This window comes from Ixodes scapularis, unplaced genomic scaffold, assembly GCF_016920785.2.
Source record: "Ixodes scapularis isolate PalLabHiFi unplaced genomic scaffold, ASM1692078v2 PGA_scaffold4__175_contigs__length_147842914, whole genome shotgun sequence".
In the NCBI taxonomy this organism is placed as follows: Eukaryota; Metazoa; Arthropoda; class Arachnida; order Ixodida; family Ixodidae; genus Ixodes; species Ixodes scapularis.
Window position 1 is genome coordinate 66,955,879 of NW_024609879.1, and position 13,727 is coordinate 66,969,605.

At 46.2% G+C, this 13,727-nt stretch overlaps 1 protein-coding gene across 2 annotated transcripts in view; it reads right to left on the bottom strand.

Moving 5' to 3' along the window:
* The window catches only part of LOC115310957 (protein krueppel), a 29,916-nt gene extending 16,525 nt beyond the window's left edge, over positions 1-13,391 (bottom strand). For both annotated transcript variants that reach the window (XR_003916926.3, XR_006078217.1), the window contains exon 1: positions 12,970-13,391. The gene's annotated coding sequence lies outside the window, so the exon portion shown is untranslated. The remainder of the gene's footprint in view (positions 1-12,969) is intronic.
* Between the last annotated feature and the right edge of the window lie 336 nt (positions 13,392-13,727).

The following is a 13,727-nucleotide window of genomic DNA, read 5'->3' on the forward strand; positions in this document are numbered from 1 at the left end:
AAAGAGGCTTTTACCACAAGCAAGCACTTGATGACGTCCGCGCCGGTTCTAGCTCATTTCAATCCAGAAATGCCGGTATGCTTGTGATGCATCACCATACGGGATCGATGCAGTTCTGGCGTACCTTGAAGCCGATGGCCAAGAGCGACCCATTGCTTTTGCATCAAGGAGTTTGTCCCGAGCAGAACAAAACTACAGTCAACTTGACAAAGAGGTGTTAGGCTTGGTCTACGGGGTGGAACGGTTCCACCAGTACTTGTGGGGGACCCCTTTTCAAGCGTTCACAAACCACAAGCCCCTGCTGGGATTGCTGAGTGCTGACAAGCCAGTTCCTGTCCACGCGTCGCCTCGGCTTGTCAGGTGGGCTCTCAAGCTTTCAGCGTACGAGTACCAGCTGACCTACAAACCAGGAAGGAATGCAGGTCATGCTGCCGCAGTCAGTAGACTTCCATTATCTGGGAGCAACGTTGAAGGGAACGGGCCGGCTGACGTCTTCATGCTACAGCTCGCATATCCGAATCTTCTTTCACCCTCCGTTGTGGCTCAAGCCACAAAGAATGACCCTGTTCTGGGACATGTCGTTCTCGCTGTTCTCAAAGGAGAGAACCTTGCACTAGCATTAGAAACGAGGCCTTTTTGTGCAAGGAGTTCAGAGCTTAGCCTGCATAAGGGTTGTTTGCTCTGGGGAGCACGCATGGTGATCCCAAAAGTGCTGCAGGCTCGAGTCCTGGATCTGCTTCATTCCAGCCACCCAGGCATCGAGAAGAGCAAAATGATAGCCAGAAGTCACGTCTGGTGGCCGGGTGTCGATAACGACATAACCCACCATGTGAACAGCTGCTCAATTTGCCAAGCTCATCAGCGGGCTCCACAACCAGTTCAACAGACGCCCTGGCCGTTCCCCCAGAAGCCTTGGTCCAGGCTTCATATTGATTTTGGAGGGCCATTTATGGGGCATACCTTTTTGGTCATTGTGGATGCTTTTTCAAAATGGGTCGAAGTGTTTCCTGTCTCGTCAACTTCGGCAGGGGCTACCATAACAGCCCTGCGGATGGCTTTCGCTCAGCACGGTCTACCAGATCTGATTGTGTCAGACAATGGGCCTGCATTTGGAAATGAGCAGTACTTGGACTTTCTAACATGCAACGGGATATGCCACATGCTCGTGCCGCCATATCATCCAGCGTCAAACGGGACAGCGGAGCGTGTTGTACAAACCGTTAAAGGGGAACTCCGCCGACATTTTGAGCTACCTAATCCAAAGGCATAACTGAATGTGGATGGCTTCCTGATTCCGAAATGCTATGGCGTTCTCCCAGATTCACTCTAGATAATTAAAAAAGTGATATTTTGTTTGCTGCCGAAACCGAAACATCGTTCTCCCTAGTTTTTCCCCAGTTTTCCCCGCCGCCCAAGCGTGACGTCACTTGTGTGCAGCGAGGCGCGCGGCCGGCAATCGGGTACGCTCGCGCCCGCCTTTCTCGCGTCTAACAGCAAAAGAACCTGGCCGTTCGTGCTGTTTGAAGCTGATAATTATCTATATTTGCACATAGTATGGCCTTGGCCTATGTGCCTAACTACAAGAAAGTTAAAAAAAACAAAAAAAAACAAAAGCAATTGCAATTTTCATAAAACCGTTTTTGCAACTCGCTACGCTCAAGCTAGTTTCGCTTGAGTGTAGCTCGCTAGTTTCGTAATATCGCCAGTAAACCCGTTCTCCTTTTATTAGAAGATGGCTGGCGAAGAAAGGTCGAAGAGTCACGCAATACATTTTTTGACAAATTGCAAAAGCACCGCGGAAAATGCTCAGAATGTGGGTACAGATGCCCCACACGCTCGTATGACCTGAAGGAACATGCCATTTGTTTTAGATCTCCTTTTGAAAAGTTGCTGTTGCAGGCGTCAGCACGTGTAACTACTCATGTGGCATGAATATGCTCCTTGGTGCTTAAAGGATAAGTGCAAAGAAAAAAAAGTTTTTTTTTTAAGCAGTCTAATTGGGTCAAGCATGTCATAAAACAAGTTTTCCGCGAGAAAAAAAAATTTTTACAGCAATATTTATTGCGTGAGACCGATTTTAGTTTGCGGCTATTTCGTCCGTTTTGAATCGCGCGCCACGAAGTTGGTATTCATTCCGTGACGTTGAATACCAATCGGCTGCTATACTTCTCATTGGCTAAAAGTTTGATTAACAGCTTAGATCTTGGTTGTTAAACCTTTGTTATATGCTGCAATTTTCTTTTGAAAGGCATATTTTTACGTTTAAAGAATAACCCATGTGATGAGAGCTATTAATCTTTACAAAATGTTTACAAGACGGGCACTTCCGTTTGGATTCATAGAAAAACAAACAAAAGCTTCGCCATTCTTTCATGGCCGCCGAAGTCTCTGCTCTTGTCTGTCTCGCCTACCTCGACTAATCGTTTCGCCGAAATGATCAGTGTTTCGTGCTGACCCAAGTGCTTGAGTGAGACTTTTTGAAGTGAAGTAGTGTGTGTTTAGCAGCTGTCGCAGGTGTTAGTGATAGGAAGCGACGCGGGGTTTTGACTTTCATAGCGCAGTTCTTCCGTTTTCCTCTTTGCTGGCTTAGCGTGCTTTTTTGTTTGTTTGTTTGCTTGCGCGTGCAAATACCGACTTTTCGGAGATGTCAGATGAGTGATCCCGACAGCGAGCCTTCTGGCAGCCATTTCGCCCCGAAAGGAATGCTATTGGCTGGAGGCAGTGGCGTACACAAGGGGGGGGCCGAAGGGGCCGCGGCCCCTCCCGAAATTTCCGAGGGGAGGGGGGGGGGGGGGGGGAGTCGGCGAGGTTACTGACTCTCGGGTTTATCAATATCAAACTTCGTGGAGAAGTTGTAAAGAAAAAGGAAATAAAGAAGGAAGGGAGTGCAATATGCCATTTATGAGATAGTAAAAATAATAAAAAATGTGTAGTTTTAACGTCTTTTATCTAATGTGACTGGAAAATAATCAGTTAAGGAATATCTTTCTTTACTTCTACTTTTATTGCCTCGCGAGTGCCCCATGGGCCATGTCCCTCTCACGGAGCCGCCAGGGTTGGTTTGTCGTCGCCACGGAGCGGCCCCCGTGTGCCCTGTCTTAATTGTTCCTCGACGACCCCGCTCTGGGTGCGTACCATGCGCTGTGCCTCGCGCGAGCACAGCAGGGCCCCTCGATGTTTTGTAGCCTCTTTTTATTTTGAGAAGAAGCGTCGGTACTGCTCTTGCACCCCGACGAAGGGTTTTTCCTTGAAGCCGTGTCCGGCTGACGGTCGACAGTTAGGGCGAAGGTTTTTAGGAGTTTTCGGAGGTCTATGCACGTGTCCTTTCTGTATGTGTTTGTTTTGTACCGCGTGGCTCCCATTGGTCTAAAAAGAGCGATATCTGATTGGCTCCTCAGATGGCGGGAAAAGTCTTAGAAAAGTGAATATAGGCGTAGGATTTGCGGTTCAAGGTTCGAGTACGGAAGTTGTCATCGGCAGTTTGACAACCGCGCGAGATAGGGGCGCGAGTGTGCGACCTGCTGCCTCAAGACGAGAGCCAAGTCCAATATGTGAGTGTGTAAACCATTTTACATCGTCCATTTGTTGCGTTGTGTGACTTCCTTGACTTTCTTTTGTGAGCGGACTTCGGAAACCTTAGAAATCAACACCAACGAACAAATCACGTGAGATTTTTGTTGGTTAGATCAGGTTAAGATGGGGAGTACTTTATGGTGGAGCAGCTTCCCAGTGCTTATCGTCTATTTATTAAGATGTTCCGCATTTCTACTTATGCATCATTGTTTTATCAGCCCCGATGACTGGAGGCTTTGTACATTGGAGCCGTGCTTCATAAAATATTTGTTTTTATGATTCTTGTTTTCTGCTTACTTTGGTGCCTCCTTTTGAAGTGACTTGTAAATAAAAAAAGTAAAATGCAAATGCCTTCCTGGTGGGGAATTTTCAGGGCATCAATTTTATGTATCATAATCATCCCAAAACCAATAGGACAACTTTATCTTAATTACTTAATAGAAGAATGCATAGTTATTAAAAAAAATAAACATGCTTTTATTTTCTCTTGGACTTTCTTTTCTTTTTATCTTGTCCCCCTTTACTCTCGTTGGTCCGGCCCCCCGCGAAATGAAATCCTGCGTACGCCACTGGCTGGAGGCAATCGGGCGTTCGCGTAGCGACAACCGTGTCCAGTTACGTTTTCGTCATATCGCTCTGGAGGCCCTCGAGATTCGCCCTGTGTGCACCTAACGTCCGCGACTAGACACAAAATAAAAAATCACTATGTTCACTACGTAAAAAGTGGTCTCAGTTCATGCGTCTGTTGGCAGGTACGAAATCGTGCCCAAATTTATTCACACCGCAGGATGCAACACGTCGCTGTGCAAACGCAGTCTAACACGAAGCATAAAAACGGCAGATTTAGGACAACAATTCGGAGTCCATTGTTCAATTAAAACGACGTAATTTTTTTTAGAACGCCCGCAGCTTTTTACTCATGGTATGCATCGGGAAACTTCCACATTTTGAAACAGAACGAGGCAGATTTACTTTTAAAAACGCTCGCTGCGTCCTCCCGGACCAGTTTGACTGGATCAGCTGACGACGACGGGACTGAACTGATTGAACGTCAACCCCACAACAACCAATTTGCACTCCGTGTTAGCACCGCATTACACACACCACGAACGTTTTAGCTCTTTGTCGCATCGCCGTATTGCACCAAACAGAACGAGATCACCGAAACCAACGCAGCGCTGTCGTAAACCTTAGCTTGTGGTTGCGCACTCGTGGATTCTGTAACTCCCTTCGCTTTCAAAGCACGCACAACGATTACGAATGATACTTTCCATCTTCCGGGAATATCACAGAGGCACTTCTCCTGTTACGTCTTCGCTACATGTGCTCGCAAACCGCGTCAAACCAAAACAATACCGCCGCCGTGCGTTGTTGCCAGATCTTACCGGAAGTCGAGACGCTGTGTCGTTCAACTCCGCAACGCAAGGAGAGTGAGGGGTGGGGCGTACTCCTCTTCGGCGGGGGTCGAAAGAGCGGGAGTTTCAAATGTGGAGAGGTTCTGACTCCGACTAAATTACGTCCTGTGGCGTAAATATTGATAAAAAAAATATATTTTTTTTGCGGAATTTTCGTTTTGTGACATGCTTGTCCCAATTAGGCTGTTTAAAAAAATACTTTTTTTTCTTTGCAGTTACCCTTTAAGTAATTTAGCAAAAGATCTGTAGACCATTTCTGAAAAGCGCTTCTGGTCGATGCCATTTTCAGCATTCGTGCGTGTGGCGCGTACATTGCTCGCCTTCCAAAGCGATGAACATGTTCATGCTGGGCTGGGACCTAAGACATGTAGACTGTGATTCTCGTAAACAATGAAATGTAAAGAATAGAATGAACTGCATTCGTGTAGATCAGATGGCAGGTTACTGCTCATGAAGATTGTGTTAAAATGACGATGAAAAGAACTTTGCAACCACCAAGCCAAACATCAAGGTGCAATGTAATTCATTCATTCATTCATTTGTTTACGTTCTGTGCCCATGAACAGCTTGACGCCTTGGTAATGATGCACAACAAAATGTTCACAGGTTAGTTACAACCTTGAAAGCTACGAAATTTGGGTTAAAAACATCAATATCTGCTCCCCTGAGGGTATTGTAGAAGTGTTGAATACGGGCCATGGGACTAGTTTGGAATGCATATAAAATACACAAATACATTGTTCATCTCAAAATAAAGAATATTTGCTTGAAGATACAATAGTGCATGAGGTACAGAAAGACATCATATATACTTTAATTAAAAGTAAGTTAACAAAAGTTGCTAAAAAATATGTACCCATATTTTTTCTCTTTACTTTTTCAGTAGAATGCAATGCGTTCGAACACCCATCCACGAGAGCACTTGGGGAAAGGGTAATTCTATATAAGATTTTTTTTTTTTTTTAAATTAAGTTGATCAAAAAAACTGCTCCGACTTTACTCAACAAAATTAACAATTTAATCAAACGTTTCGTCTCCCATCCGGGAAACATCGTCAGTGAAACCTACAAGCAGGAATGAGGGAAAAAAAAACTTCAACAGTCCTATTTAAGCAAGTCCGCGTACACATCGGGGAGGGGGCCGCGGTTGGAATTGCAAGCTGATGAGTCACTTCGGATGCACCATGATTCCACGAACCTGCGTGGACCCCACCTTTGTTCGCGCGCCAGAGTGGACGCATTCTTAAAGTCGAAACAGTGACCCGTAGTCCAACAATGGTCTACGAGTTCCGTCTTCGCTCTTGTCGCATGCGTGGCCTTCGCCACGTCCCTTTTGTGTTCGTTTAAGCGAGTGCAGCGCTTCCGGCCTGTCTCCCCAATGTAGGATGCGTCACAGTTTAGACACTCCACTTTATAAGTGGAGTGTCTAAACTGTTGAAGTTTTTTTTTCCCTCATTCCTGCTTGTAGGTTTCACTGACGATGTTTCCCGGATGGGAGACGAAACGTTTGATTAAATTGTTAATTTTGTTGAGTAAAGTCGGAGCAGTTTTTTTGATCATTATGATTCCCGGCTTTTGGAATATTTTTGCATAAATTAAGTTGGTTTAGCACAGTTCTCATCAGCTGTAAATCTGAATGCCTCCCCTCAACAACATTAATATTTTCATGGTTAAAAAAAACTTTTCAGCCCTATATAAAGTTTCTTTGCAATAGAATAAATTAAAGACGTTTTCACCACTTTTTCTGCAAAGAATATTGCACGCCAACCATTTAACAAACCAGGCAAGGCTCTATCCTATTTTAATGGAGCTCAACACCCGCTCCATAAACCTCTGTAATAGCAGACAGGAATAGCAATATGTCGAAAGTCATGTCTAAATTCAGTCTTGAACTTTGTTTAGACGTTTCACTTCTTGTCATCACCATATCGGCCGCGTGAGTGGAACTCCGAGAGTTGCCCGAGCTAGATTCGACGTCCGAAACAAATATAGTGTTTATAAAAAAACAAATTAAAAATAAAAAATCACGGAACCAATTGTGAATAACAAATCTGACTGTGCAAAATAATGACTATAGTGCTAGATCGTGTACTATATTTCTCTATATTATTAGCGCCCTTCTTTAGACGGGTGTCGTAATGGTCACAGCCGGCTCGAGTTTGCGCTTGCCGCTCTTGAAGCTGTTCCAGCTGCTGAAGGAAATTCAACTCGCAGCACGCGGCTATAAAGTATTCCGAGCAAAAGTGAAAATGTTTCACGTGACACTAGTTTTCTCGGCACACAGCTCGCGCAAGAGCACCTTGACGCGGCTGGCCTCCATTGCTGCCGGGGAACGCATTTTGTTTTCATCCACGAAAACAAGGGTAAAAAAAAGAAGCTTTTTCCCGGCTCTGTTTCTACAATCTATCGCGGAGCACATATTGCTACCCATTGCAAAGGAACTCTCAACCTTGAAGCTGCGGAAAAATTATCTCGATCGCTTTCGTCCGGAAAGCCACTTCGCGGGCCGCGGCTGCCCGAGTCGCTCGTCTGCCTGCACATTCGTGACGTACGCGGGTAGGGAAAAGTAGGGATTTTTCATTGTTGCCAGTAGAGAGTCGCCTCCTGGAACCCTCGTGGCCGGCGTAACTTGAAAATTCAATAACTTCTCGGAAAATTTTTCTTTTCTTAAAATATTTTGGTTATCATTTGAGAAAGGGTTATTGACACGGTCTGCAAAATTCCAGCCAAATCGAAGTCTACCAAAGAATCGTCGGAGTTCCCCTTGAAAGGGGCCCTGCAATCATATTTAAGCGTCTACCTTTTTTGCGGTTTCTACGTCTCTTGGGGTTGGGGCAAGCCAGCGGGCACGGAGGGAGTAACTAAATATCAGTGCGTCATATTTTAACCGGACGACGCAAAAACCTCCTCCACCGACGAGGGTGACCTGCGATACCGAAAGTGCGCAAAATGCGACGTCTTTGGTCCTGGGCTTGCCACTGGTCAAAGCCGTTAAGAGCTTTTTTTTAGTCGAGATACAAAATATAAGTGTCGCGAACCGTTTCAATTATGTATGAAAGTAGTTTTTGTTCACTATTTTAGATCAGAAAAGAAACAAATGCAGTTTAGAAAGTACGGAAACGAGAAATGACCCGTCGACATACCTGCCACCAAGCGGCGGAAAAAAACGGCGCATACTAGAAAAGGCTAGTGGGATGAGGCTACGACAAACGAGGAGCGTAGAAAGGTCCCGGATGTACGCGGCGGCGCTGTGGTCGTATACCGGCTCAAGAATCCGACCGGTTCCGAGCGTTCCGAAGGCCTTCGGCGCGGGCCCTGTTGGCGATTTGGCCATTTGGCGGTGCGGCAGCGCAAAGTGGCTCTTGTTCTCAACTGATCTTCACCCCGTGTTTGCTGTCGTTTGTGGCTAATGAAATGTTATGCCGAATTAGTGTTTAGTCGCGCTGCAAATGCAATATGAGCTGCCCTGGCCGCCCGCTTCATACAGCCTATCCAACACGTGCTTTAGTGGCGCCCTCTCGAGCCGTCGACACGGAGTGCGGCAGCCGTGTGCGCTCGTTGAGCTCACTACTCCTCCTCTAGTTCAAGGCCACTCAAGGCAGGACCTACGACGTCATGAAGGAGGTTATTTTTTGCTTGTTTTTGTAATTCTAATTTGCCTATAACTTTTAAAATAAAGCGAAATTTGAGAAAAGAAAAGTTGGATTAAGTTACTACGTTCAGTACGCTCAGGTTCAGTGCAAATTAAAAACCAGTCAAAACGTCATTGCAGGGCCCCTTTAAGAACAAACTCAAGAAAGGTGGCTCTGGGAATTTTCAGACTCGGATTTCCAGATTCCTGTTTCATTACAGGACTACTCCGCACGAGGTCACGGGCAGAGCACCATGCGAGTTGTTGACGGGAAGGATGTTCAAGACGCCGTTGGATGTCCTGCGTACCAGCCTCCAATCATCAGTGCTGCTCAAGCAGCTAAAACAGAAACTGTCTACTGATAAAGGCTGCCGACAGGGAGCGCCGCTGAACCCTGAGGAGAACGTGTTCGCCAGGAACTTCCACCAGGGTATGCCCTGGGTGCCTGCTCGAGTCGTCGGCGCCACAAGTCAGTCTTCAGCGCAAGTCCGCCTTGAAGATGACACACTGTGGCATCGGCATGGTGATCACCTGCGTTCCAGACCGACCGACGCCACTACAGCAGCTACGGCCGAGGCAGAGACGTGTCAACCTGTTGGTGCTGCAGTGCAGTTGAAACCACAAGCATTAAATAAGATTCAATCTGCTGGTGCTCCCAGCGCTCTGTTCGAGCCAGGCGAAACAAGCATGGGTGCAAGCGACAGTGTCGCAAGCCCTGAGGTAACTCCTCATCCTACAAGCATCAGTCCACCCCAGCTGCGCCGTAGCACGACTAGGAGGGCCGTGCAGCGGTACTCCCCTTAGCTGTAGCTTGTCTTTGTACCTTAGAGGGGAGGACTGTTATATTCCTGGCCAGCATGTAGCGCCACAAAGTCCCCTGGTGGTTTAGTGTGACGATGACTGGAACTGCGACGCTCTATATTAAACAGGGGGCCACCCGGCTCCGGGGTTGCCAGGTTGGGCTATAAATAGCCAAATTGGGCTAGTTTTATTTGCAGTTGGCGGGAAAAAGTGGTAGTTGGCTATTTGGCTAGTATTGGGCTATTTCTGACCCGTGCTGGGCACGCCAGAATGCTTCAAAACACTTGAGTTTATAGGTTCGAATATGGTATTTTTATAGCAAGTTACGTAAACATTTGGCGCTTCAGTCTCTTAACTCTGAAAAGTATGCGACAGCGAGCAAATTCGTCTGCTCTTTGCTCAGCATTCTTTACCCCCAAATCTTGTCCAAATGCAAGCGCGTGCTGTTATTCCTCCATCTCAACCAGGGACGGCGCCATTCCTTGCGGCCCCAACAGTACCACCTGTTCTGCACATTCTTTAGGTTGTCTGTTGATTGGCGTGCACATACACTTTGTGTTTAAATCTGTATAGTTTTCCCGTGAAGCCGTTCTGGTCACCATGTCCCGATACTAAGCATCCCATTAATACAGTGGAAGGTATGATGCTTAGGTTACCATTGTCCAACGCAGCAGTAGAACGCGTGTTCAGCCAGGTCACCTTCACAAAAACGGACTTGCAAAACATAATGTCGATGGAAACGCTGGAGCACATTTTGTCTGTTAAATTCCTACTGTATGGCAAAGAGCAGTGCTGCAAGGACTATGCTCCTTCAGATGTTTTTCTGACACTTTTTAATACTGCAGTGACGTACCCATACTCTGGCGTTGGTTCTGCGAGCTAGTGGTGTGAATATTTATATTTAATGTATAAAAATGCATTATGTGTCTTTTGTTCTTAAAATAAACGTTCCGAATGGTCAGTTTTTCTTTTGGCTATTTTCGGGCTACTTTTCTGGATCGACATTTGGCTATTTTTGGGCTATATCTCGTAGAAATTTGGCGGGTCAGAGTACAAACACTTGGCAACCCTGCCCAGCTCCCTCAGTTAGTGTTGTGTTGGAACTGAACTATTCGCGACTCCAGCGACCTATAGGGGGCGCCACCACCAAACAAACATGGCGGCTGAGTCCAGGTCGCGTCGGCTCGGCCGCGCCGCCTGAATGGGTGGCGCATTCAATTTAGCAAATTTTCTTTTGTTGAATGCCCAATTTTATGGGTATTTGAACTGAGACAGTTAAGTGTAGCCGGTGCGCATAAACTTGCCGAGCATAGTTTTGTCTTGCCGGTGTTTTTTTGTTCTTTTCATGTCAAACTTTCGTTTCGGAGACTTCGATCAAAACCGAAACTATGGGCTCCGGAGAAACGGTAATAGACTCTAATTAGTTTTGATCATCTAAGGAAAGCGACGAGGGCTACAAAATTGTTCCACCGAGAGTAATTTTTAGCTAACTCGCATGGCCTCGACCATGCGACTTATCTGTCCGCGAAATTGAGCTTTTGTGCCTGTCCGCGTTTCAAGAAACAGCTCCAGTCGTGTGCTCGGTCAAGAACACAGGCTGCAGGAAAATTACAAAAATTAAGCAAGCGCTTCTTGAGCCAAGGAGCATGTCAACTCGCTGGCGCTTTACTAAGGCGCTGATACTCGTATTTCAATTCAGGTTTTAGTAGCAATCAAGAAGTCATTTTGACGGATATGCGGATTATGTATTATCTTACGTACTATGTCCCACTAAAGCGATATTAGTATATTCTTCGGGTTGAAATATGAACTTAGTTAACTAACTATTAGGTGAACTGCTGAATAAAAGTATATTTGACAGACAGAGAGATACTAATTAAACTTAGCCAAATGGTTCTAGCCGGTAGAACGGAGACGAGTGCGGACAAACTGAAGAGAGTCTTCATTGGAGATTCACGCGGAACCTCTCTGCATTGAACTTGACTTCGAATCCTGAACGGATAAAATGAGTATTTTTTGTGGCCGGTCAACCTGAGCAATGTAGACGTATATAGCTGCTGGCTTCGACAGGGGTTATAATATAAATATTGGAGGGCGCGATAGATCCTAATGACGTGACAGCTTCTAACTTTGCGAGACGCGTCCCCCACCTTTTGAAAGCAGACAATTTTCCTCATTAATCATATGCAGCGAGCAGGTTTTCTGAATCAAGTAATTGCGAAATTAGCCCAACTCCTTCAATGTGGTCTTTTTCGGCGAAAAGCCGCCAAGATGAATAGCCAACGCACCGGCCGGCGTTAGTGGCTAAATTAACTTGAAGCTAATCGAGCACAACCAAACTCAAGGAAAGCAGCTATCGAACCTTCCCATTCACTTGACTGCAACATTGGTGTTCCCTCCAGTGAAACATTTCGTCTGCCGACCTCAGTCCACTGTTCTACGTCCTTATAAAAAAAACACTTACCAGTTACCAAGCAGTCGTCACTTTGAATGTGATTAGAGACAGACGAGAAATCAAAATGTTTTTCCGTGATTCCTCCTTATCCAAAAAATTGAAAGCACGCGACCGTGTGTTGTGGAGTAAACGGGCTTTCAAACACGTGATGGAAAAAAACAATCTACTGAGGCTTCACCACACTAATGAACACTCAGGCAAACTTAAGAAATTTTCGGACCTTCGTCAAATTACATTGCTCGCCCCCGCGCCGACAGAACGTGTCCGCGAAAGCCATCAGAGACGCGGCGGGGCGCGGAGCGACCTGGACCGACTGATTCCCGGTTTTCCCGCTTGGCGGCGTCCGTTTTGCTGGAGTCGCGAATACGTGTGTCATGCTTCCGCTTCTTGCCGCCGACGAACGTTGGCCGGCGCGAAGCGAGTTCAGTTTACACTTGTAACAAAGGTTTCAGTATAATTTGTTTTATACCTCGTTCTTCATTCCCTCCATTTGTTCTTGGTCAACACATTTGTTGACTAAATGTGCGAAGGTGTAAGCCACATATCAGGTGATGGTGTGTAGGGTGCCTTCATGTGCGCTTCGCATAGGGTGATGCCAACTGCCTGTTTCCCTTTCCCACACCCTTGCCCACCGCCATTTCGTTCCTCATTGTTTCCCCGTGCGCCGGAAAGTGGCGTTTGTGTCCATCGGTCCTCCCATCCGAGGGGGGAAATGCTAATCCTCCCTCCGTGGGTTCCACAACGCTGCTCCGAATTTGTGAGATAAGGTGCTTGTTTCCGGGAGGGTTACAAGCCCACGGATTATCGCCGAGGACGAAAATGGCTGCTGGTTTGTCGGCGAGTGGTATTACAAAGGGTGGCATCACCCTAGCAAAGCGCACATGAAGGCTCCCTAATGGTGTGTGCGCGCATGTCTGTGCTGTGTCGCGTTTGTGCATTTGTGGCGGCGGTGAAAGCATCTTTACTGTATAAACGTAACATTGTTTATGCATGCTTGGTAAGTGTTTGGTAGTACTTTTTACCGCCCCCAGCTACGCTAGTTCACTTCGTCTTCTAAAGACTGCAACCATTCAATAAAAATCTCCAAATACTCACCAAACGTTGTAGTCGTCCTCTCTCGATGAACCTGTTACTTCGTAGAGCCCGAAGATCTGTCGGAAATACTTCTCACTTTGTTACAGTAGAAAGAGATCATTTCGAGAAGCGTATGGTGTCGAAGCTAGGAGCGCGTGGCCTTTGGAAACACACTTGTTCCACAATCGCACCTGCAAACACAGCTTTCCGAAGGGCCGCACACCCATCTAAACACTCGGCTGCACAAGACAGGAGCGTTTCTCCGGGTCCAGAGCGCACTCCAAAGACTGCACGGCTCAGCCGGGCATGTGAAGAGCGAAGCCCGGTGACTGCCTTGGACAGTGGCTGCAGTTAGAACGTAACAGTTTGTAAACGGAAAGGCCCACTGTACAAGGAGGCATGCATCCACAACCGCAAAACTACTTGAAAAACAAAAATGTTCATTAATCGTGTTCAGGCTCGGCTTGGACTTTGTCTTTTTCCTTTCTCTAATCCGATGACTGATTGAAGTGAAAAAAATATCAATCTAACGATCACTTCGAAATTAGTTTCCTCCCAATAGAGCACATTTCCGATTTTTTCTTTTAAAAGTTGAATGTTTTGAGGTGCTTGTGCACTTTTTATTTACGAAAAGGGGAAAAGATAGCGACAACGAGAGTTTCTCTCTCTATTATACAAATCAATCCAATCCAAGCTTGTGTTTAATTTTTGGTGGTTTTTGGCACTTTTGTTTTTCTTTTTTGACTCGTTACATTTGGTTTTTCCTTTTCAGCAAGTCA